Below are 23,527 nucleotides of genomic sequence, written 5' to 3' on the forward strand. Positions count from 1 at the left end.
TATATTTGAGTATATGTCTGAAAGTATGTGTATGTTTCTCCCTCTAGACTTTGAGGGCAGGGACTGTGTCTTGCTCATCCTTATACCCCCTGCATCTAGCCCCATGTCTTTGTCGTATTCTATAAATTTTTGTTGGATAATGAATGAAAATAAAAGAATTTTATACCTAGTGAAATCAAGTTACATGTCAATTCCTTTTCCCTTCCAAATTTCTAATTTAGGCAGTAAATTTGCTAATAAGTTCTTTAAATGCTACTGTGGAGGTTACGTGGAAGGAGCAAATTCCTTTGGTGTACGAGCACCCTGTGGTGTAAATATATTTTTCTATCCTTGTGAACTTACACTTTTAGGAAGGAATTTTTTCAGGTATTTTAAGAAAGTAACCTGCAATTATGACAATTATTCTCCTGAAATAGGATTTGTGTGTCATTCAGGAAACTACAGATTTTTGGTCATTTTTTCCTGTTTTAAAAGTAAACAAATTACTTGATTTAAGCTATTTTTGATTCAAAAAAGGAATCCAAAACTTCCTCCCTTCTACTTCATCTCCCTTTCTGCGTCATACAGAACTGTTACACTCACACTCCCACCCTCTCCTCATCCCTAGCTGCTTCTGCTCAAATGAATCATAAGCATTTCACAGTGTAATGACAAGTCTTAACATATTCAGATCTTAGGAAATTAAAAAAAAAAAACTGTACAGACATACTTCTTTTATAAGTGGTATTCAAATTCCAGTTTAAAAATCTAGATGCCATAACATCTTTTCAACTTCAAGGATTTGAATAATCCCTATCAAATTTATTTCATTCAGACATTAACTAGCCACAGCATTCAGGCAACTAAGCCTGTGAGGTTGATAGAAGCCTTTGTGCTAATATGGCTCCATAGTTGTATGTATTATATTTCTTCTCTCTTTGCTACATAAGAGATATGTTGGATGTGATCATTTTGAGCACTGGCTCAAAATTACTTGTCCTGTGATTAACCAGCTCTGTGCACAAGTCACTACTCTACACCCTGAGGATTACACATGAGTTTCACTTTTTTTTTTTTTTTCTTTTTTTTCTGTACTCAGGCCTCTCACTGCTGTGGCCTCTCCGGCCGCGGAGCACAGGCTCCGGACGCGCAGGCTCAGCAGCCATGGCTCACGGGCCCAGCCGCTCCGCGGCATGTGGGACCTTCCCAGACCGGACGCGCAGGCTCAGCGGCCATGGCTCACAGGCCCAGCCGCTCTGCGGCATGTGGGATCCTCCCGGACTGGGGCACGAACCCGTGTCCCCTGCATCGGCAGGCGGACGCTCAACCACTGCGCCACCAGGGAAGCCCGAGTTTCAATTTTAACAGAGGTGTCTTCAAGGAGTTGAAACAATTCAGAACGACCCAGAAAACAGGATAACTGCTAAGGTAAAATTTTTGTAGTAGTTTGCCCTTTCAGAATGATCGTATGGTCTCTAAGAGCCCTGGCAACTATAAAATTCTGTTTTCATGGTGCCCCTAACTCTAGTTGCCTTATCTACTAGTAACTGTGTCCATTTTTCTGACACAATTTTGACTGAAGAGTAATAACTGTAGTTAGGAATTTCAAAAAGAAGGGCATGTCTGCTGAAATTCATTGAGAATCCCGTTTCCACTGAAAACTATTCTTGGGATAACCCTTACAAAATTTACCTAGTGAGATGTCACACTGTCACATGTGCTGGGGGGAGGGGGGGGATATTTTCAGGGTAAAGTCAGTGGCTATCTTCCAAAAGAAATTTTTAGATTTTTCCTGTAAAGAAATAACTTTCCAAGCCCTTGTTACCATCTTGTACTTCTTCCTACTCCCCTTCTAATCTTTTAGAACCTAGTGCCTCACCCAGGTTTTTAACGAAAACTTTGTTACTGCAAATTCCTGTTTCACGAGGCTGTCACAGCAATTACAAACCACAGTTTGTGGCTTATTACAGTAAATCATTAACACTATCATGGGATACTGCCTATTTGTCTGGGTGATCACAGTTTTTTTTTCTATTTCCATGGCTTGTATTTTACGTTGCTACAGGAAGAAATTAACCAATATATATTTCTGTTTACATGCATATATATTCTCGAGTTTTTAAATCCATGTGAACTTCATAAAATGGCATTTCTCACAAAAACGAACAAATTATATGTAATTGAGGGTTCAGCTGTGTAAATATATAGAGTTGAGTCTTTAAATACCTATTTAGAATTGCTACCTTTCATTCACTCCTCCATTCAATAGATAGTCTCAATGTGCTACTATACGCCAGGTATATATTCTAGGAACTTATATTCTAGATGGTTAAGTGGGATTTAGACAAACAATAAAGGAGAGATATTATCTTCTAACCCAGTGATTTTCAACTGGGGGTGATCTTGCTTGCCCCCCTCCCAGATATTTGGCAATTTTTGCAGACATTTTTGGTTGTCACAACTAGGGGAGAGGGTGCTTCTGTCATCTGGTGGGTAGAGGCCAGAGATGCTGCTGAACATCCTGCAATGCACAGGGCAGTTCCCCAACTAACCCCCAACAAGGAATTATCCAGCTGATGTTGAGAAACCCTGTACTAACCTTTAGTATTATAGTCCTGGATGTTGGTTACCCTTGAGGGAGTAGTGACTGGAAGAGGACAATGGGGTGGGAGCAGAGCCAGGGTGGAGGGAGGTTTCTGGGTGCTGAGTACACGGGTGCATTTATTATGCAAAATTTCTCTAAACTCTGCTCTTATGGTTTGTGCATTTTTCTATGTGTATAATTTTAACATATATCCACTACATTTTTTGAAACTCCTTCCACCAAGAGAAGTATCTATGTTCCCTCCCCATGAATCTTAGATCTGTGACTGCTTAACCAATATAATACAGCAGAAGTGACACTTGTGCCAGTTTCTAGACCCCGACTTTAAGAAATTGGCAATTTCCACTTCCTGTCATTTGGAACGCTCACTCTTGGAACCCAGCCACCATGCTCTAAGGGAGCCCAAAATAACCCACGGAGAGGCCCATGTGGAGGAAACTGTGTGGAAGGAAACAGAGGCCCCAGGCCCTCAGTCCTGGTTGAGCTCCCACCTGACAGCCAGCATCAACCTGCCAGCCAGGCGAGTGAACCATCTTGAAGTAGATCCTCCTGACTCTATTCAAACGACCCCAGCTGACATCCAGTGGAGAAGAGCCAAACCTTCCCCACTGAGCCCTGCCCAAATTGCAGATTCATGAACTAAATAAACAACTGCTGTTAATTTAAGTGACTACCTTTTAGAAAAGTTTGTTAAGCAGCAATCTATAACTGGAACAAGGTTAAGTAAATCAAAACTTTACTTTAAAAAGGAGTACTACAGCCATATATCTTTGGGAAACTCTTGGCTAAATAAAGTTTTAAAATTTCTCTTACTGCAGAACTTTTAATGGGCTAATGTGTTTGGCGTTTCTGCACAAGATTATCCACTGTTTCTCAAACATTTTTAACCGTAGAATCTGCATTTTACAGTGCCATCTTGCAAGAAAGGTGCTCAATAGACCAGACTTTAAGAAAACCAGACTAACCTCTCAGTAATTCACTAATTGAAATTCTAACCCTTAAAATTGAAGAGTTAATATCAAGATAGTTTTAACTAGAAAATTCATATGTAATCCAGTTAATTCTGGTAATAAAGTGAAATGCCTTAAATTTGCCTAACAAAATTTAAAATTATTTTAATGGCAGTTAAAAAGCGTAGATGGTATCTCAGTAGCTATTTCAAAGTCCCTGGGGTCATAATCAAAGGCTACATAAGTTAAAAAAAAAAACTCTACATTCTGTTTTTGCTTGGAAAGTAATAGTCGCAATGTGTACTTCAATTTATTTTTTTTTAAGTGAAGTATAGTTGATTTACAATGTCATGTTAGTTTCAGGTGTAGGTATACTTCAATTTAGGTGTTGAATGTTATAGAATGCTTTCCATGTTTCCTAAAATTCTCACCTGATCTTAAATTGAACCACACAACATACTTCTAATATACTGATACAAAGTTGTCTATTTATTTGTCCTTAAAGACAACATTGGGGACTTCCCTGGTGGCACAGTGGTTGAGAATCTGCCTGCCAATGCAGGGAACACGGGTTCGAGCCCTGGTCCGGGAAGATCCCGCATGCCGCGGAGCAACTAAGCCCGTGTGCCACAACTGCTGAGCCTGTGCTCTGGAGCCCGCGAGCCACAACTACTGAGCCCGTGTGCCACAACTCCTGAAGTCCGCACGCCTAGAGCCCGTGCTCCACAACAAGAGAAGCCACTGCAATGAGAAGCCCACGTACCGCAACGAAGAGTAGCCCCTGCTCGCAGCAACTAGAAAAAGCCTGCGCGCAGCAATGAAGACCCGACACAGCCAAAAATTAATTAATTAATTAATTAATTAATTTTTTAAAAAAGAAAACATTGGACTGAAGTGGATAAATTTAAAAATTATATCCTGTCTCATGTCTAGTGGAACTCAAGTTTATTCATTATTGTCATCATCCAAAATCAAATGGAGGTTTTGTTTTGGTTTTCTTATCAAAGACCAATTCACAGTCCCCACACACATTCAGTTTCCCCATGTCTCAGCTCAGATGTATCACTTCAGCATGAGGGAACTTTGGAATAAAAACTGTAGCATCAAAGTATAGCATTGTGCCGAGTAGGATATTGACCAGCTTCACAAATACCCCTGTCATCATTCTCCTTTAGCCTTTCAGATCCTCCACTAGAACCTGACCTCTGCAGATAGAGTTCTCCAATCAGTCCTTAGTCCCCTCTTATCCTGGATCCACAGCACCTTGATTTCCATCCCCTGGCCTTATTATCAAGTCTTAGCCACCCTGATCTATACTTGATTGCTGGAAAAGTTATTTTGTTTGAACCTTCGTGTTCAAACTGTGCTGACTCTGATCAGCTCCCTCTCAAACCAACTGAGTTGGAAATTCTGGTTTCTAGATTCCTCTCTGGCTTGGGGAAAGACACTTGTTTGGCTTTTGTGCCAAAGCACACCATCAAAGGGGTCTGGGAAGGCTGAAATCCAGCACACATTTCATTAATCAGGCTGAGAGCCTGTGAGTCTGTCAGCCCAAAGGGACATCTCTTCTGGTTTCAACAAAAGTGATTCATAAAGTGGTGGTATCACTGGCCTCTAACATAGACCTCAGTGTCATCATTGAAACCTCTGGGGTATTCTCTTTCCATCTTTTCTATTGTCTTAGGCTCTGTGCTATCCCATGGCATTTCAGAAAGGTCTTTTAAATATGAGACATTCGACAGGGTGACGTCTAAAGAATTTTGTGTCCTCAAGTTCTATGACTCTATATTCTATTCTTCCTGACTCCCCCCTTCTTATGGACTTAGTGCCCTCTCCCTCCACCTGAGAAGCTGTCATCTACCCACTGCTGCAGCAGAAGTTTCGGTTCTTCCAAACCCACCCCAAATTATCCCTTTTTCCAACAGCCTCACATATAGATGTGCAGACATCCAATTAAATTGTAAAGGTAAATCTTATTGACTTCTATTACAACGTTTAAAATCATTGAAAACTATGGTTACTTTTTAATGAGTTTTTTTTTCAGAGAAAACCTAAAATAATTGTAACATGTTGTGTTCCTTACCGAGGGCAGGTGAATATGGATGTCCCTGCTCAGAGAGCAAATTCACCCTTGCTTTGCCTTGTAGTTCTATTCAGGCCCTTTACAGATGGATGATACCCACCTACACTGGCGAGAGTGGATCTTCTTTACTCAGTCTACCAACTCAAATGCTAATCTCTTCTGAAACACCCCTACATACATATACCCAGAAATGATGTTTTACCAGCTTTCTGGGCATCCCTTAGCCCAGTCAAGTTGACGCATAAAATCAACCCTCACACCACACAATGGAACACTACTTAGCAACAAAAAGGAATGCACTATTAGATGTGCACAGTAACATGGATGAATCTCAAAAACCGTGTTGAGTGAAAGAAGCCAGACAAAAAGGAGTACATGGAAACTAAAAGGCAAACTAAACTACAGTGATAAAAATCATGTCAATGGTTGTTGGGAATGAAGAGGGAGAGGACTTGGTGGCACATGGAAACTTGGGGGGGGTGATAAATGTGTTCATTATTTTGATTATGGTGATGGATTCATAGGTGAATATTTATGTCAAAACTTACCAAATTGTACACTTTATTTTTTTTAATTTTTAATTAATTAATTAGTTTTTATTTTTGGCTGTGTTGGGTCTTCGTTGCGGTGCACGGGCTTCTCATTGCGGTGTCTTCTCTTGTTGCAGAGCATGGGCACTAGGCATGTGGGCTTCAGTAGTTGTGGCTCGTGGACTATAGTGTACAGGCTCAGTAGTTGTGGCACACGGGCTTAGTTGCTCCACGGCATGTGGGATCTTCCCAGACCAGGGATCGAAACTGTGTCCCCTGAATTGGCAAGCAGATTCTTATCCACTGCGCCACCAGGGAAGCCCAAATTGTACACTTTAAATACATGCTATTTGCTGTGTTAATTATACCTCAATGAAACTGAAAAATACATTTTAATGATGTTATCTAATCAATTAATAATTATAATCGATTATTGTGACCTTGTATCTTATTCAAAGGCAATTCATAGGCTTCTCCTTAGTAATGGTAATAATAAATCCAGGTTTATATTACAGATATGCAGCTAACTTAAGTTTACAGTCAGGGTCCCTAAGCAAAACATTAAGAAATGGTCCTTGGATAACTTTGTTTATTGAAAATTTATTTTCATAGGAAAGAAAAATGGTATTATGCAGGGGTGACCTGAGTGGGCTTTGGCCCCTCCAACCTCTCTGTTGGCAATGACTCCCTCCATTCTTTGAGATGGACCAATATTATAGATATAGTTTTTCTCAATGTTATGTAAATGGTTAGAGGTAAATCCAAACCAATAAGCTTCCAGACATACAAGTCTGGCCACCACTGGGAGAGATCTCCCCTTTAAGTGACTCTTCCTACAATGTGGAAGCCACTTTGGTGGTTTTTATGCCTTTGATTAGCACCAATAATTATACTGAGATTTGTAGAACATTTTGTTTCTGATTGGTATTCGCTAAATTTCTCAAAATGTAGGCTTCCAGTGGAAAACTGTAAGTTCTTTGCTCCCCTTGAAACTTTCTGCCTCATTCAGGAAACCATCTTAATTCCATTCCACAGATTTGCCTTTCAAATGTTTGCTGGTTCACATAACAACAAGGATTAGGGAATTATTAAAGGATAAAGACCTCTTTGACGCCAGTATTATTGCCATCCAACCCCAGAACCGATCTTGCTAAACCCACAAACTCAGAAGCACAAGCTCTCTTCCAGAGCTTTCCTTTGTCTTCCTCTCAAGCCACATGATTTACTTTCCCAAAGGGAGGTTATGTTCCATTATGTTTTGATAGCATCCAGATTCTCCAGATAAACTCATTTACAAGGTGGTACACTCCTGTAAACCAGGCCAACTTAATTATTTTCCAATTACTCACCCCTTGATTAAACTGGCAAAACAAGCTAGCTTGATTTTTAATATAAAAGCACTGTAATGCACTGATGTGCTTCTTCAGCCTCAATAAAACATCATTTTTATTAAAGAATGAGGGTTTCTGTGTAGTCAAAGTGTTACTTATATATGTACTGCACAGAAGGAAAAATTCAGTATTCCCTTAATTCCCAAGAGCAGGTAGCAAATTCACCAGAGGATTTAAAACCACTGCAATAAGAGCCAAACAATGAGTGGGTGGAAGTAGGGTTTAAAAAAAGAAACAGTGATGTTTCTGATAGAGAAGACATTTCATCTTTTACAATTTGCTTAATATGAGAAGTTAAGAGCTCAAGAAGACCAGCAATTAAATGGTGTTGGTCGATATTTTAATATGAGGAGGCAATGTTTGAGGATCAAAAGCCAAAAGCCAGCGCTGTTCTTAGCTGTATCAGCTGTCTTTTTTTTTTTTTTTGGCTGTGTTGGGTGTTCGTTGCTATGCACGGGCTTTCTTTAGTTGTAGTGAGCGCGGGGCTACTCTTCGTTGTGGTGCACGGGCTTCTCATTGCAGTGGCTTCTCTTTTTGCAGAGCACAGGCTCTATGTGCGCAGGCTTCAGTAGTTGTGACACACGGGCTCAGTAGTTGTGGCTCACGGGCTCCAGAGCACAGGCTCAGTAGTTGTGGCACCTGGGCTTAGTTGCTCCGCGGCGTGTGGGATCTTCCTGGACCAGGGCTCGAACCCGGGACCCTGCATTGGCAGGTGGATTCTTAACCACTGTGCCACCAGGAAAGCCCTCAGCTGTCTTTTGAAGGGCCAACCATGTGGGGTTCTCCTGACAAATTTACAATGCTATTGAGCCTGCAGGAAAATGGGCTCTGCAACAGGAGTGGTGTTAAACAGGCCACCCAGTTACCTCTTCAGAACTGAAGGACTTACTCCTTTTGGGCGATGGGAGACCAGAACTGACTCAGCTCAATAGTCTCCTCCCCCGAGTTCACATCTTCCTGGGACAGCCTCACGCATTGACTGGTTGATGCCAGGGTACATCAAGGTCTGGCCCTCTCACCCCGATGCAGGACAGCTCTGAAGAGCCATCCCAGCTCCAGAGATCCCAATAGGCTTAGCTGAGGCCATTGTTGAGACTGCTTCACAGCCCACCTTCTTCCTGCCCAATCCTGCTTCCTTCCCTTCCTTCCACAGGTGTTGAACCCAAGCATGCTCAAGTAATAAACCTGCAGCACAGTTATCTCTGTCTCAGAGCTGGGTTCCCTCAAACCCCCTGTTATTCCCAGCTGTAGTGAGATATAATTGACATACTGTGTAAATTTGAGGTATACAACGTATTGATTCGTTACATTTATATATTGCAAAATGATTACCATCATAGCATTAGCTAACACTTCCATCATGTAACATAATTACCATTTCCTTGTTTGTGGTGAGAACATTTAAGATCTACTCTCTTAGCAAGTTTCAAGTATATAATACAGTATTATTAACTATAATCACAATGCTGTACGTTAAGTCCTCAGAACTTATTCATCCTATAGCTGAAAGTGTGCACACTTTGACCAATATCTCCCATTTCCCCACACACCCCAACCCCTGGTAACAACCATTCTAGTCTCTTTTTCTGTGAGTTCAGCTTTTCTAGATTCCATTTGTAAGTGATATCATACAGTATTTATCTTTCTCTGATTTATTTCACTTAGCCTAGTACCCTCAAGGTCTATCCACAAACGGCAGAATGTCTTTTCTCATAGCTGAATAATATTCCATTGTGTGTATGTAAGTGTGTGTATATGTATCTCATCTTCTTTATCCGTTCATCCAATTATGGACACCTAGATCGTTTCCATATCTTGACTGTTGTAAATAATGCTGCGATGAACATGGGATCCCAAACACTTCCTGTTTGTTTTCATCTTATTTTTTAAAAAAATAGTTAAACAACAAAACAGGTTATAAAATGGAAGATTAAAATCATACCCCTACTCTCCTAGCTTCCCAGAAGGAACCACTGTTAACTATTGCTTGTATATCCTTCCAGAAATGTCCCATAAATCCATAACCCTATACACATGTATGTCCCTTTTTCGCACAAATGAGAGCATAATATCTAAAATGTTGTGCAATCTGATTGGTTCCATTTAGATATACTCTGTATATCTTTTCATATAAGTACATACAGATTTCCTCCTAGTGGCTCCACATTATACCATTATATAGATACACCATAATTTTTTAATCAGACTTTCCTACACAAATATGTAGGTGGTTTTTTGGTTTTTCTTTTCACAAATAATATTGCAAGGAGCATCCTGTAATGTTACCTTTGCCTATTTGTGTAGTATATCTAAAGCATAGATTCATAGAAGTAGATTTCTTAGATCAAATGCTGTGAGAATTAAAAAAAAAATTAAGATATTGCTAAGTTGTTTCCCTAAAAGGCAGTCCCAATTTAAATTCCAAAAATTCCCAAAATCAATGCAAGAGAATGCCTCTTTCCCTTGTACTCTCACCAGTTGTGAGCTTAACAAAAAGGTTTTCATCTTTGCCAATAATAATAGGTGGGAAATATTACTTCACACCCCTGCAAACCTGTAGAATGCCTTTGTTTAAATTTTTTAAAGGTGTCCCCTCTGGGTGAATGAATTTTAAAAGTTCCCTCCCCACTCCCAACTTTCTAGCTGGACACAGACCATGCCAGAATGTGTAATTTTCCATTCAGAACTCCATTTCCACACTGCTCTTCCCCTGGCCAGTCACCTTTGCACATTGCCGAAGCTGAACAGCTCCACATGGCAGCCCTGGAACCTCACTCTTCGAAATTGCATTTCTTTAACTATGCATTACGTCCATACAACCCTTGGTACTTTTCTTGGTCATTTGTTTTTTCATTTTTCTTTATGGAGAAAACTGTTCTAAGTAGCTCAAAATCCATCAAGGTGATATTTTCATGAATCTGTATAATACCCCAACAGAATAGATGAATTGTAAATAATGATATCATTTGGTACCTTATTTACTGTATTGAAACCAGTTGACTTTATTTTCATTTTGTTTATTTATTTTTAAAGTTTTGGCCTCACCACATGGCATGAGGGATCTTAGTTCCCCAAGCAGGTGTTGAACCTGTGCCCCCTTCCATGGGAGCACAGAGTCTTAACCACTGGACCACCAGGGAAGTCCCAAGTTGTCTTTAAATTTAGTGATTCTGGGCCATTAGCTCATCTGCCTCAACTAAAATTGTATATCCAAATGTATGAGGCAATTCCTAGACCCTTGTCCTCTTTTAAGAGCACTAGAAAAAATGATAATACTAATAGATATCATTAATCAAGTGTCTGGTATGAGCTGAGCAGATTAGAAGGCAGTATAGCTTAGAGGCTTCACACCCTCCCAGCTGTGCCTAACGTGTGACACAGACTCTAAGATCTCATTGACTCTACTCTGGCCACTGTACACCTTAGATAATTTACCTAATCTCTCTGAAAACACCCCTCCCCTCTAAAACGGCGATAATAATAGTAATAATAGTACCATCCTGATGTTCGAAAACACTTAATATGATACCTAGTAATTGCTCAAAAATTGTGATCTATTTTGACTGGACGTCTTACATACATTATGTGACTCTCCTGATTTTAACCAAAAAACTTCAATAAGCCCCTATTGCCAGCACAATAATATTGTTTTTGAAACTGTGTTCTCTGGGACTGTAGAGGAACACTGGGGCTGCCGTAGGGAAAAGGACTGAGAGAGAATAGTTCCATTCTTATCTGTCTATTATACTGTTCCAAAGAAAGCTTAATATGAAAAAAAAGTTTCTTTTTTTTTTTTTTTAAAGCGGAAATTTCTCTGAACCATACAGGGGAAATCTTGGCTTTCAAGGTCTTCCAACAGTTTGGCCTCAACCTACTTTTCCAGACTTATCTTCCTTGATACTCAGCCACAAACTTATCATCCTATCCACTACAAGGGTGTATTTGCTACCGGTACACTAGATTCCTCATTCCTTAGAAATAGATCCACTGTCATTTATCTCAATATTTTCGGAGACTAGCAGAGTGTCTGACACCAGCAGGCGTTCAGAAAATATTTGTTTCATTTATTTCAGTAAATGAACCCTCCACTTCAGTTAAATTTGTCTCCTGGACACCTCTCAAATGTGTCTTGTATCTCCTTCCTGCCCTTTGTTCATGAATATTCCCTTGTCCGGATGGCCCTTCACCATCTCACCTCCACCAAATGCTTAATTCAATCTTTAAGGCTAAAATCAAATTGCGTGTTTCCTATAAACTCAATCCTGACCCTTCTAATTGGAAGGCCTTCTTCCCCTAAACTCATATGGTTTATGAGTTGTCCGTAATTCACTCAGTGATTTAGGACGGATTACTTTCTATTGACGTTATCTGCATGTCTTATCTTCCTGTCCTGGAGAGCAGTGACCATGTCTTAAAGTCATCTGCTTTCTTTTATTGCTTAGCCCAGTCTCAATGTGCTCAATAAACATTTAAGAAGCAGATTAACAAAGGAATGAATGTTTTGTCCCTTGATATCCCAGCCAGGGTAGCCCCCAAAAATGGGGGACACACAATAGGTAAATAAGAGTGAGACAATGCTTCTCAAAAGTTTCAAACAGGGACTCCCGGAAATGAGGACTCTTGCCCCTGGGGTAGGTGATCGAGGAAATCCTCAATTCCATATCCACCAAGGGACAGCTGTATAGATTTACAACAGTGTAAGGTTAAGTTCAGATAACAAAGCAAAGATAAAAAGAAGACTTTTTTAACTCTCTACAACTGTACAATAAATTGATATGTTTGGAGAGCAATCCCTTCTTTCTGGAGCATCCCCTGTGAAGTTGAAGCTGTTTGGGCAGCCTAGGCATTTATGAAGTGCAGTGTTTCAGATATCCATGGCTGTGTAACAAACCAACCCAACACATGGTAATTTAAAATATCAATGTTATATTATGTCTCACAATCTTGTGTATTGAATCTCTAGGCATCTACTTTTCAGGCTCAGCTGGGGTCACTTATGTGGCTGTAGTCATCTGACCACTTGCCTGGAGCTGGAGGGTCCAAGATGCTCTCACTTACATGTCTGGCAGCTGGTGCTGGCTGTCTTTCGGGACCCAAAAGCTATCCTTCAGGTATGCTAAACTGGGCTTCCACACAGCATGAAGCATCTCAGGATTGCAAGATGGCAAAAGAAGAAGCTGCAGGGTCTCTATATTTATTTATTTATTTATTTATTTTTGGCTGTATTGAATCTTTGTTGCTGCACATGGGCTTTCTCTAGTTGCAACAAGCAGGGCAACTCTTCATTGCGGTTCACGGGCTTCTCATTGTAGTGGCTTCTCTTGTTGTGGAGCATGGGCTCTAGATGCATGGGCTTCAGTAGTTGTGGCGCACAGGCTCAGTAATTGTGGCTCACGGTCTCTAGAGTGCAGGCTCAGTAGTTGTGGCACACGGGCTTAGTTGCTCCATGGCATGTGGGATCTTCCTGAACCAGGGCTCGAACCCATGTCTCCTGCATTGGCAGGCAGATTCTTAACCACTGTGCTAACAGGGAAGTCCAGAAGCTTCAAGGTCTCTTAAGGTCTAGGTCCTGAAATTCACATAGCATCACTTCTGTCACATTCTATTAGTCAAAGCAAGTCACAAAGCCAGCCCAGTTTCAAGTGGTGGAAAATTAGACTCTGTTTGTTGATGGGAGGAGTGGCAAAGTCACATTTCAAAGGGGCGTGGACACTGGGAGCTGGGATTCATTGGGGACCATTATCATGACCTAACACAGGCAGCTCCAGACATTCATTTATATGCCCCATGATTCTGCTGAGTGAGAACCACCCGACTACTTTTGTCAAGGGACACTGACTTCTTACTGAAGAAAAAAGTCACGCAGTGGTTAAGAATCCACCTGCCAATGAAGCGGACACAGGTTCGATCCCTGGTCCAGGAAGATCCCACATGCCACGGAGCAACTAAGCCTGTGTGCCACAACTACTGAGCCTGCACGCCACAACTACTGAAGCTCGTGCACCTAGAGCCTGTGCTCCGCGACAAGAGAAACCAAGACAATGAAAAGACCACACACTGCAATGAAGAGCAGCCCCCGCTCACTGCAACTAGAGAAAGCTCATGCACAGCAACAAAGACCCAAAGCAGCCAAAAAGAAAAATAAATAAAATAAAACAAATTTATTTTTAAAAAAAGTAATATAGACTCATGGGAGAAAATTTAGAAATACTGTCAAAGCAAAGGAAAGAAAAAAGCAATCACCTATAATACCACCACCCCAAAATAACCATTGTTAAGATTTAGGTTTACATCCATCCAACCTTTGTTCTAAAATATGGATAATAATATATAGTCTACATAAACTATATATTATTGTACACATTCTTACCAGGTGCTGTGCTATGTACTTTGCATAGATTATCTTATTTAACACTCACCATAATCCTATGAGATAGATACTGTTATCTCCATTTTTCAGAAGAGGAAATTTGAGGCCTTAGCTGACTTGCCTAATGTCATATACATACACATATTTATGTATATATATCAACCATACTACTGTGAACTCTCTTTTTTCCTATAATATTTTATCATGAAAGTTTCCTTACTTGTTAGATTTTGTATGGGCTAAATCAAAATTGAAAAGCAACAATGACTTTACAGTATCTGAAATCTGGTTCCTGGCCATGATTGCTTCTTGAGCCTGTCAGGTGGCTGCAGATTAGAGCGAAATAATGATGTATGCCCTTCTCTACAAAGTACTAGCTTTGAAATTTTAATCTTTCATAAGAGCCTCAAGGCTTGATTTTGGCAAGGTTGGTTAGTGGAGAAAATAGCATCTGAATTTTTTTGAATGTTATGACACATTTCTTAAAAGCTCAGCAGCAGGAGTGCAAAGTTGGAACACGTTCATTTCCCCAGGAAGCCAAGAAGTGAGAAATGACAGGCATCACGGACCACAGGGAAATCACAGCTCTTTCCAGGTATAAGGTGTTTGTGGTTTGATACAAGATAATATGTTTCATTGATCACCTACCTCTCAGTAAATGAACGTGTCCTTCCAGTGCACACATCTTACATTTCTATTTTTAATCACTAAATTTTGGGCAAAAATTGACAGGGGTTTGTGATAAGTGGGAGGGAAGTGACAGGTGGAAATGTTTGGGAAGAGAAACATACAAGGTCCCTTTTTACATGAAACTACAGATTAATAACATGAGAAGAAGTGAAAATGGCAAATGTAATATGAGAAGCAATATGAACATACAAAATAAAATTATGTTCTTAACAATTACTTTGGAAATTTAATGCTTATTTGTTCTTGTATATGAGAAGATGACTTATTATGATTCACCTCAATTTCTACCTATCAGAAATAGAACATTCAGTAAGCTTTGCTGGAAAAAATTTTTTTTTAAATTAAGCCCTTTAACCAATTATTAAAATCATGCTCACAATTCATTTCCAGCTAGCAATATAATAGTAAAGATAAATTTATGAACGGAGCATTTTACTAATAAAAAGGAAAATTTTGTGTAGGCCTAATGTTGCTTTTAACTTAACAGATATCTTTTTTTTTCAACTTTTGAAGAACTGTATGAGAAAAATAAGCCAACTAAACAGAATGGAATTTCTATGTGCCGGTTGTTATGTAACCCTCCCGTGGATATTTACCTTTGTAAATACTAAACCCTCAATTTCAAAGAGTACCATATGCCCAATCAAGTAGAGATTAAATGCTATTGGTTTGGTTAAATTTTAAGGCACATTGGTAAACAAGTTCTTTTTCATATGCCAACTACAATAAGTTGCAAATGGCTGACTAGAACACTGAGCTGGAAAGGGTTCCGAGTTTGAGCGTTCAAGTTCAGAAGGGGTTCTGAGATAATTTAGTGGCTTCTGCCACTGGTAGGTGATACAGGGAATGGCAGCATGCATGCCCTTGTTGCCATCTCTGCTAAGATGTAGGGAAATATTACTTTACATGAAACATTTGTTTATTATTAGTACTCTTTCTTCACAGTCATTTGACACATATTTATTGAGCACCAACTTTGACCTAGAAAATGTTCTAGGTTCTGAGGATACAGCAGTGAGCAAAAAAATACACACTGACATTTGAATATAGTACTTTGCTATTTTCAGAGGTTTTTCTAGAAGATATCTCATTTAATCCTCACTATAGCCTAGCAAAATAGGTGAAACAGGTGGTGATATCTACATATTACAAACGAGGAGAATGAAACATAAAAAGTTTGAATATACTTCTTTAGCTTAAGTATATTCACCAGAAAAGCATAGAGAGAAAAAACAAGAGCAAACAAATACTTAATGGTGAATCCGTAAAGGCATTTTTATCAAAATAAAGAGTAAGAGTAACCATTTCCTTTTAATACTGTACAGGAGCAATATAAGATTTGGAAAGGAAGAACCAAAGCTGTTCTTATTTACAGTCTATAGGTTATCTATAAATTCCAAAAAGTCTACATACAATTAATATTAGGGCACACGATTTCTGGGTACAAAATCAAAATATGAAAATCAATAGAATTTCTATGCATCATTAGTACTAACCAGAAAATGCAATAGTAAAAAATCTCAGCTTTAGCTATTTGTAGAGTTTGACAAGCTCAACCCAAAGTTTTCATTGAAATACAAAGGGTCAGCAGTACACGAGACAATAATGAAAATCAAGATAGAGGAATATTCATACTACCAGATATCAAGACCTATAAAATTGTAGCAATTAAGACAGCATAGCTTTGACCCAGGGACAGAAAAATAACCAATGAAACAGATTAAAGGACCTATAAACAGAACCCAGCACAAATGGAAATTTGATATATGGCAAAGTTGTATTACCATCAATTGAAAAGAGAGACTAGTCAGTAAATGGTCTTGGGGGGAGTTCCCTGTTTGCCTAGTGTTTAGGATTCCAGGCTTTCAGTGCTGTGGCCCGGGTTCAATCCCTGGTCGGGGAACTAGTTCCCACAAGTCGTGTGTCTTGGCCCAAAAATAAATAAATAATAAATGGTCTTGGGACATTGGCTATTTTTATGGAAAAAAATAACATTCATACCGTACTACACACACACACACACACACACACACATGCATACACACATGCATACACACATGTATACACACATGCATACAGGCTCAGAAACTTTTACAGATAGATTAAAGACTTAAAATGAGAAGTTTTTAAAACTTTCAAAAAGAAATACAGAAAAATATCTTTACGACCATGAGATAGGAAAGAATTCTTACACAAAGCAGCAGAAGAAGGAGAATAATAAATTAAACTTCTTTCTTTTTTAATTTTTATTTTATAATAAATTAAACTTCTATCTAACAAAGATACTTTAAACAAAGTAAAAAAGATAAGCTACAGATTTGGAGAAAGTGTTTACAGTGAACGTAACTGACAAAAGATTAATTTCCAAAATAAAAAAGTATTCCTACAAAACACTAGGATAAGGAAACCCACCACCATCATGGGTGAAGGGACAGGCACTCACAGAACTCAGTGACAAACAAACATTTGAAAAGATGCTCAGGATCACTCATAATCAGCAAAACACAAATTAAGGACTTCCCTGGTGGCGCAGCGATTAAGAATCCGCCTGCCAATGCAGAGGACAAGGGTTTGTGCCCTGGTCCGGGAAGATCCCACATACCACGGAGTAACTAAGCCCGTGAGTCACAACTACTGAGCCTGCGTGCTGCAACTACTGAAGCCCACGTTCCTAGAGCCGATGCTCCACAACAAGAGAAGCCATGCAATGAGGAGCCCACGCACGTCAAGGAAGAGTATCCCACGCTCGCCGCAACTAGAGAAGCCCATGTGCAGCAACGAAGACCCAACACAGCCAAAAAATAAACAAATAAAATAAGGAAAGAAATAGAAAAATATCCTAAAGACACACACACACACAAATTAAAACAATGATTTCACACCTTCAAACTGGCAGAAGAGTTTTAAAAGCTAACAAAATTCAGTGTTGATGAAGATGTAGAGCAAGGGATATTCTCAAACACTGATCCATATAGTCATTCAGGGATACATCAGTCGTTCAGGCTGATGGAGGTTCCAGATCTTCCAATACTGCCATTTTAAAACATGCTTCCATGGTCTCTGCAGCAGGGAAGAGAGCCCAGAGAATTCATTCTTCTATGCTTACTTTGGAACTTACACACACACACCACATCTGCTTACAGCCCATTGACACAACTAGTCTCATGGTATCAACCTGCCTGCAAAGGAGGCTGGGGGATGCAATCTTTTTGTGTGCCCAGGGAAGAGGAAAATGAAATAGGATTTGATGAACACATGGCATTCTCTCTGTCATAATTGACAAAATATTAAAATTTTATAAAACTGGGTGGTAGGTAGATGTTAATTTTATTATTCTTTATGTTTACATTTTTCATAATTATTTAAAAGAGAGGAAAATGAAGAAAGATTAAATGATCTGTCCAGAGCTACAGTGCTAATAAGTGGTGAATTACACTAGAACTGTTCTCTCTCTGATAAAATTTTCCTCCAAGAGGCAAATCCAGTTACTGAATTCAGATTATTCATTTAAGACATATATATTGAGTTCCTATTATACTCCTGTCCTTGAAAAGGGCACATTACAAAGGCAGAAGAAACAGACACATAAATTATTGCAATACATTACAATTATCACAATGGAACATGAAAAAAGTATGTACAGAGTACTTTTGGTCATTAAAACATAATCACTGGAAACTTCTTCATGGTGGTCTTGATTCCCAGAAAACTTTTGAATGTACACTAGCAGTGCATGAGGTCAATGTAATCTTCAATTATGAGAGCCGAACTTTTGTGGAGAGTTATTTCAGGAAATTCCTGAAGCAAAACTTCGCCATGAACTCCATCCAGTTCATACTCAACCTGTACAGACTTGCTAGGGAGGTGATGCTAAAACAATATATACAGTCTTCTTTGACCTCACGTCTTCAAATAAGAAGCTCTTTGCTCTACACAAAAGTAGAGTGAAATAGTGAAAAGGAGAATTGTTCCATTTACTAGTATTGAAGTCTTATGCCTTGCTGAAGCCTCTAGGAAGACAGCTCTCAAAGCATGGCACACTTGTGGAGGTCAGAGACTGAAAAAACCTAGTGTATTTTCTAGACCATCCTCCATGACCAAGTACATAGCTGCTTCTGATAATTTACCTCCTTATATTCTCATCAATGCAGTTTTAAAATATTCCCCTTATGTATACAGCTATGTTTATCAAATGAATTCCATAATCTAGTTCATTCATTTATTCAACACAAAGTTTGGAGTTGGGGATATAGTGATGAGCAAAACAGACATGGTCTCTGACTTCTTGGAGCTTATAGTCCAGTTGGGGAAAGAGACATTTATCAAACAAGTACACCAATAAGTATTCTCATATATGGACAAGCCTTATGAAGACAAATAAAGGGTTCTGTGAAAGAGAATAGAGACTACTAAGGATTCTTATTTAGAATGAAGGGATTCAGGACTGCCAGTCTGGGGTAGTGACTAGTGGTAGATTAGACTAGGGAAGTGGTAGAGGAACGTTGAGACATTTGTGATATCTTTTAGTGGTTAAATTGCTAGGATTTGATGATTCATAGATATGTAGATGGAGGGAGAGGGAAGGTCCAGGATGACTCTCAGGACTAATCCTCAATATAAAAATTCCCCTCATATTCTCAGAATGCTTTTTCTCATCGAGTTTTACAAAAACACTCATATTCATCTATGTACTGTTGCATTCCTTGCATAAGCACTTTATCCTTAGATACAGATGTTTTCTTATCTGGCAGGGGGATCACTGCGACACTGGCCACATTTAAGCCTGCTGCACTCAATGCCATTCATCTTCTTTCTTTTTTCTGTCACCAAGATGATGCTAAATCCAGAGCTAAAGGCTTTCACTCCCCTACTGCTCTCTGTAGTTATTTTATACTCTTCAAGGATTTTTAATTCACATTTAATTTATTATATCACATTTACATGCATATTAAAATGGTACAAGTTTTACAAGGACAAAGGGTACACAATGAAAAGTAGGTCTCCTTCCACCCTGCAGCCCAGTTGTCTACCTTCTCTCCCTCAAATCAGCCACCATTATAAATTCCTTGAGTGTCCTTCAAGAGATAAGCTTTGCATATGCAAGCAAATGTTTTGTAAATAAATGGAAGGATACTATGACGGTTAATTTTATGTGTCAACTTGACTGGGCTAAGGATGCCCCAAATAGATAATAAACATTATTTCTGGGTGTGTCTGTGAGGGTGTTTGTGGAAGAGGTTAGCATTTGAATCAGTAGACTGAGTAAAGAAGATCCAACCTCACCAATGCAGGTGGGCATCATCCAATCCTCTGAGGGCCTGAATAGAACAGAAAGGCTGGAAAAGGGTAAATCTTCAAAAAAAAAGGTAAAGCTGGGAGAGACATCCATCTTCTCCTGCCCTCAGACTTTGGTGCTCTTGGTTCTCAGGCTTTCAGACTCCGACTGGGACTTACATCGTCAGCCCCAGATTCTAGGGCCTTTGGACTTGGACTTACATCATCAGCTCCCATGGTTCTCAGGCCTCTGTTCTCAGACTGAATCACACCACTGGCTTTCCTGGTTCTCCAGCTTACAGATGGCAGATTGTGGGACTTCATGCCCTCCATGAGCCCATGACTCAATTCCTATAATCTTCTCCTATCTATCTATCTATCTATCTATCTATCTATCATCTATCTATCTATCCATCCATCCATCCATTAATCCTATTTGTTCTGTTTCTCTAAAAAGCCCTAATACAGATACTATACTCACAGCTCTGCACCTTGCATTCTTCACTTATTATATCTTTTCATATAGGCTATTTAATGACAGTGTACGATTTAAATTGACTTGATTTGATTTAATTTGATTAATCTGTCCTTTATTGATGGACATGTATGTTGTTTCTAATTACAGGCCATTACAAACAATGCTGCAGTAAATAATCTTTACATACCTCATTTCACACATATGTAAGCTCCTCTACAGAAAAAAATCCTGTAAGTAGAATGCAGAACCAAAAGGTATGTGCATTTGTAATTTTTATATCTATTGCCATAATTTTAAAGGATACTCCAATTTACACTTCTATCTGCAATATATTGGAGTTCCTCCTATCTCACATTCTCACTCACATATTATGTCATCAAACTCTTTGATCTTTGACAAAATGAGAAGTATAAATATTACTGCATAATTCTAATTTGCATTTCTCTTAGAGTGAAATTGAATGTCTTTTCCTACAGCTCTAAGAGTGGTAAGGTTTAACTGTGAAATTTGCACATCTGTTCTTTATTTGAAAGAAACTTTTCAAAGTTAAAATGAATAAAAAACGTTCTTTGATCAACTATGAGTAGATAGATTGTCAAATCTGGTTGTACTGTCCTTTAAATATGAAGATGCACAGATCAATTTTGATGAAGTCATTAATTTGCAGACATTAAGTTTTGAAATGTTATTACTCATTATTGAGATTGAACTAAAATTGGCATATGTTCTTTCCATTTTTTCAAAAGGAACAAGCATTCATCCATGTAACAACATGGGTGAATCTTAAATGCATATTGCAAAGTGAAAGAAGGCAGAAAGATAGTCTACATTCTGGGAAAGGCAAAACTCATTAGAGATGGAAAACTGATCAGCCAGTCATTGCTAAGGATTTGGGGAGAGAGAAGGACTGACTAGGTTAAGCACAGGGGACTTATAGGGCCATGAAACTATTCTGCATATTACTGTAGCGGTAGCTACACAACACTATCCATTTGTAGAAACCCACAGAACTTTACAGAACATGTGTGAACCTTAATAATGCAAAATTTAAAAAAAATCAACTAGGAGGGTGGGGGAATCCTGGGATGGAATACAGCCTGTGACAAAAGAATCTAACTATATTACTAATGTGCAACATGACCTCACTAAGGGAAATAGGGAAAAGAGATGCTGACCTACCTAACTTTGGAAATGACTGGAAACTATAAGACTAAAGACAAAAGAAAGAGTACATCAGACTATACTCTGGTTGGTAAAGGTGTTTCTCCAGGGGGACAAGTTAACAATTCTGAAACTGCTATATATGTATGCCAGGAGTGAGCAAATAAGTAAATGGCTGGTGGATAGCCAGGTTTCCCACTATCAGTGAGAGAGGTTACAGATCAGCAAAAGGAGGAGGCTAGAATGAGCTTTGTGGTTCTGGATTAGAATGGAAGAATTGGTATGCACTCATGTTAATCTTAATGCAGATATTGATGGATAGATATAGACATAATCTGCATCCTTATATAGATATAGATTACATAACCTGTAATAATCTATATCTGAATATCTATATATGTTCTTATACACAGGTTAGTATACATGCATATATTTCTTAGCTCTCTCTGCTGAGAGGGCTTGGAAAGAACAATACTCTAGTAGCAACAAGCACCCCTTGTGCCCAGATCTTGGTTTCTGACACCATCCTCCAATAAAAGGAACCAGGGCTCCTTGGAGAAATGGCTGATTCTAGGACTGGGTCTGGGAATATACAAGATGAGCCTGGAGCACCTTGTAGTGCCAGAAAGTAAGGAAGTGATCAAAAAATAAAACTATGAGGGTATATCAAAGGGATACCAGAGCTAATTGGAAGAGCTCCCAAACGCCAAAGCAGGAAAAATTGGGGCAAAAAAAAGACTGGATTTTAGTCCAAAGTATAAAATAAATACCTAAGAATCTATTTTAATATAAATAAATGATTAAATAGATAAATAAATGGATGAGAAGAGACAAATCTCCCCATATAAAAGAACGCCAAATAATCCCCCCTCCACTACCTAAGGGTAGGTTACGCTTAGTGATTTGCTTCCAAAGAGCACAGTATGAAAAGGAGAGGGAAAGGTAGCTTTACAATGAAGAAGCCTGGCAAACACTACCTTGGCCAGGTGACCAAGGTTAACATCCTCAGTAATAAATCATGTGGATAGCATGGACCCTGGATAATTATGTGCTGAAAATGGCTTAATTTCTGTGGTCTTCTTCCCCAGAACCTGTAACACCAGGATAACCGTGAGAAAAACATCAAATTAAGGGACATTCTACAAAATTCCTGACCAGTCCTCCTCAAAACTGTCAAGATCATCAAAAACAAGGGAAGTCTGAGAAACTGATATATCCCAGAGGAGACTAGGGAGACATGGCAACTAAATGTAATGTGATATCCTGGAGAAGATCCTGGAACAGAGAAAGGATATTATGAAAAAACTACAGAAATCTCAATCAAGTATGAGTTTAGTTTAAAAAGATGTATCAATATTGTTTCATTAGTTGTAACAAATGTACTACACTAATGTAAGCTGTTAATAATAGGGAAAACTAGGTGCAGGCTATGTGGGAAAGCTCTGTACTTATCTTTGCAACTTTTCTATAAATCTAACACCATTTTAAAATAGTTTAAATATGAAAGATAAGGTTGATAGGTAGATAGAGGAATGGATAGGTGGGGTAACTATCTGATAAGGCAACTATAGTAAAATATTACTGGTAAAATCTACGTGCTGGGCGTATGTTATCATTAAAACTTCTTCAACTTTGCTGTATGCTGGAAAAATTCATAATAAAATGGCAAAAATACATTCATGGAATTAAAAGCAATCTTATTAACTTCTTCCTTTTTGTACTACAAGCTTTCCTTCTGCTTGTATGCTGGAAAAATTCATAATAAAATGGCAAAAATACATTCATGGAATTAAAAGCAATCTTATTAACTTCTTCCTTTTTGTACTACAAGCTTTCCTTCTGCTTTCCTTTCTTATTTATTTACAGGCCTGATTATCCATACAAAATTCAAAAAAAGAAAATTTTCACTGCTGCATTTCTCTTCTGGCCATTATCACTATTCATTTCTTTCATGATTATTACTGAAAATAATTTATCAGATGGAAGGGAGTTTAAAAATTATCACTCCTGGGTATC

General features: G+C 38.8%; 1 long non-coding RNA gene across 1 annotated transcript; it reads left to right on the top strand.

Moving 5' to 3' along the window:
* Positions 1-1,067: 1,067 nt before the first annotated feature.
* Positions 1,068-23,291, top strand: LOC109550675 (uncharacterized). Its single transcript, XR_002177290.3, has 3 exons — positions 1,068-1,407; positions 20,498-20,604; positions 22,600-23,291. It is a non-coding gene; the product is annotated as an uncharacterized lncRNA (long non-coding RNA).
* The last annotated feature ends 236 nt before the right edge of the window (positions 23,292-23,527 follow it).

Source organism: Tursiops truncatus, chromosome 16 (assembly GCF_011762595.2).
Source record: "Tursiops truncatus isolate mTurTru1 chromosome 16, mTurTru1.mat.Y, whole genome shotgun sequence".
NCBI classification, from domain to species: domain Eukaryota; kingdom Metazoa; phylum Chordata; class Mammalia; order Artiodactyla; family Delphinidae; genus Tursiops; species Tursiops truncatus.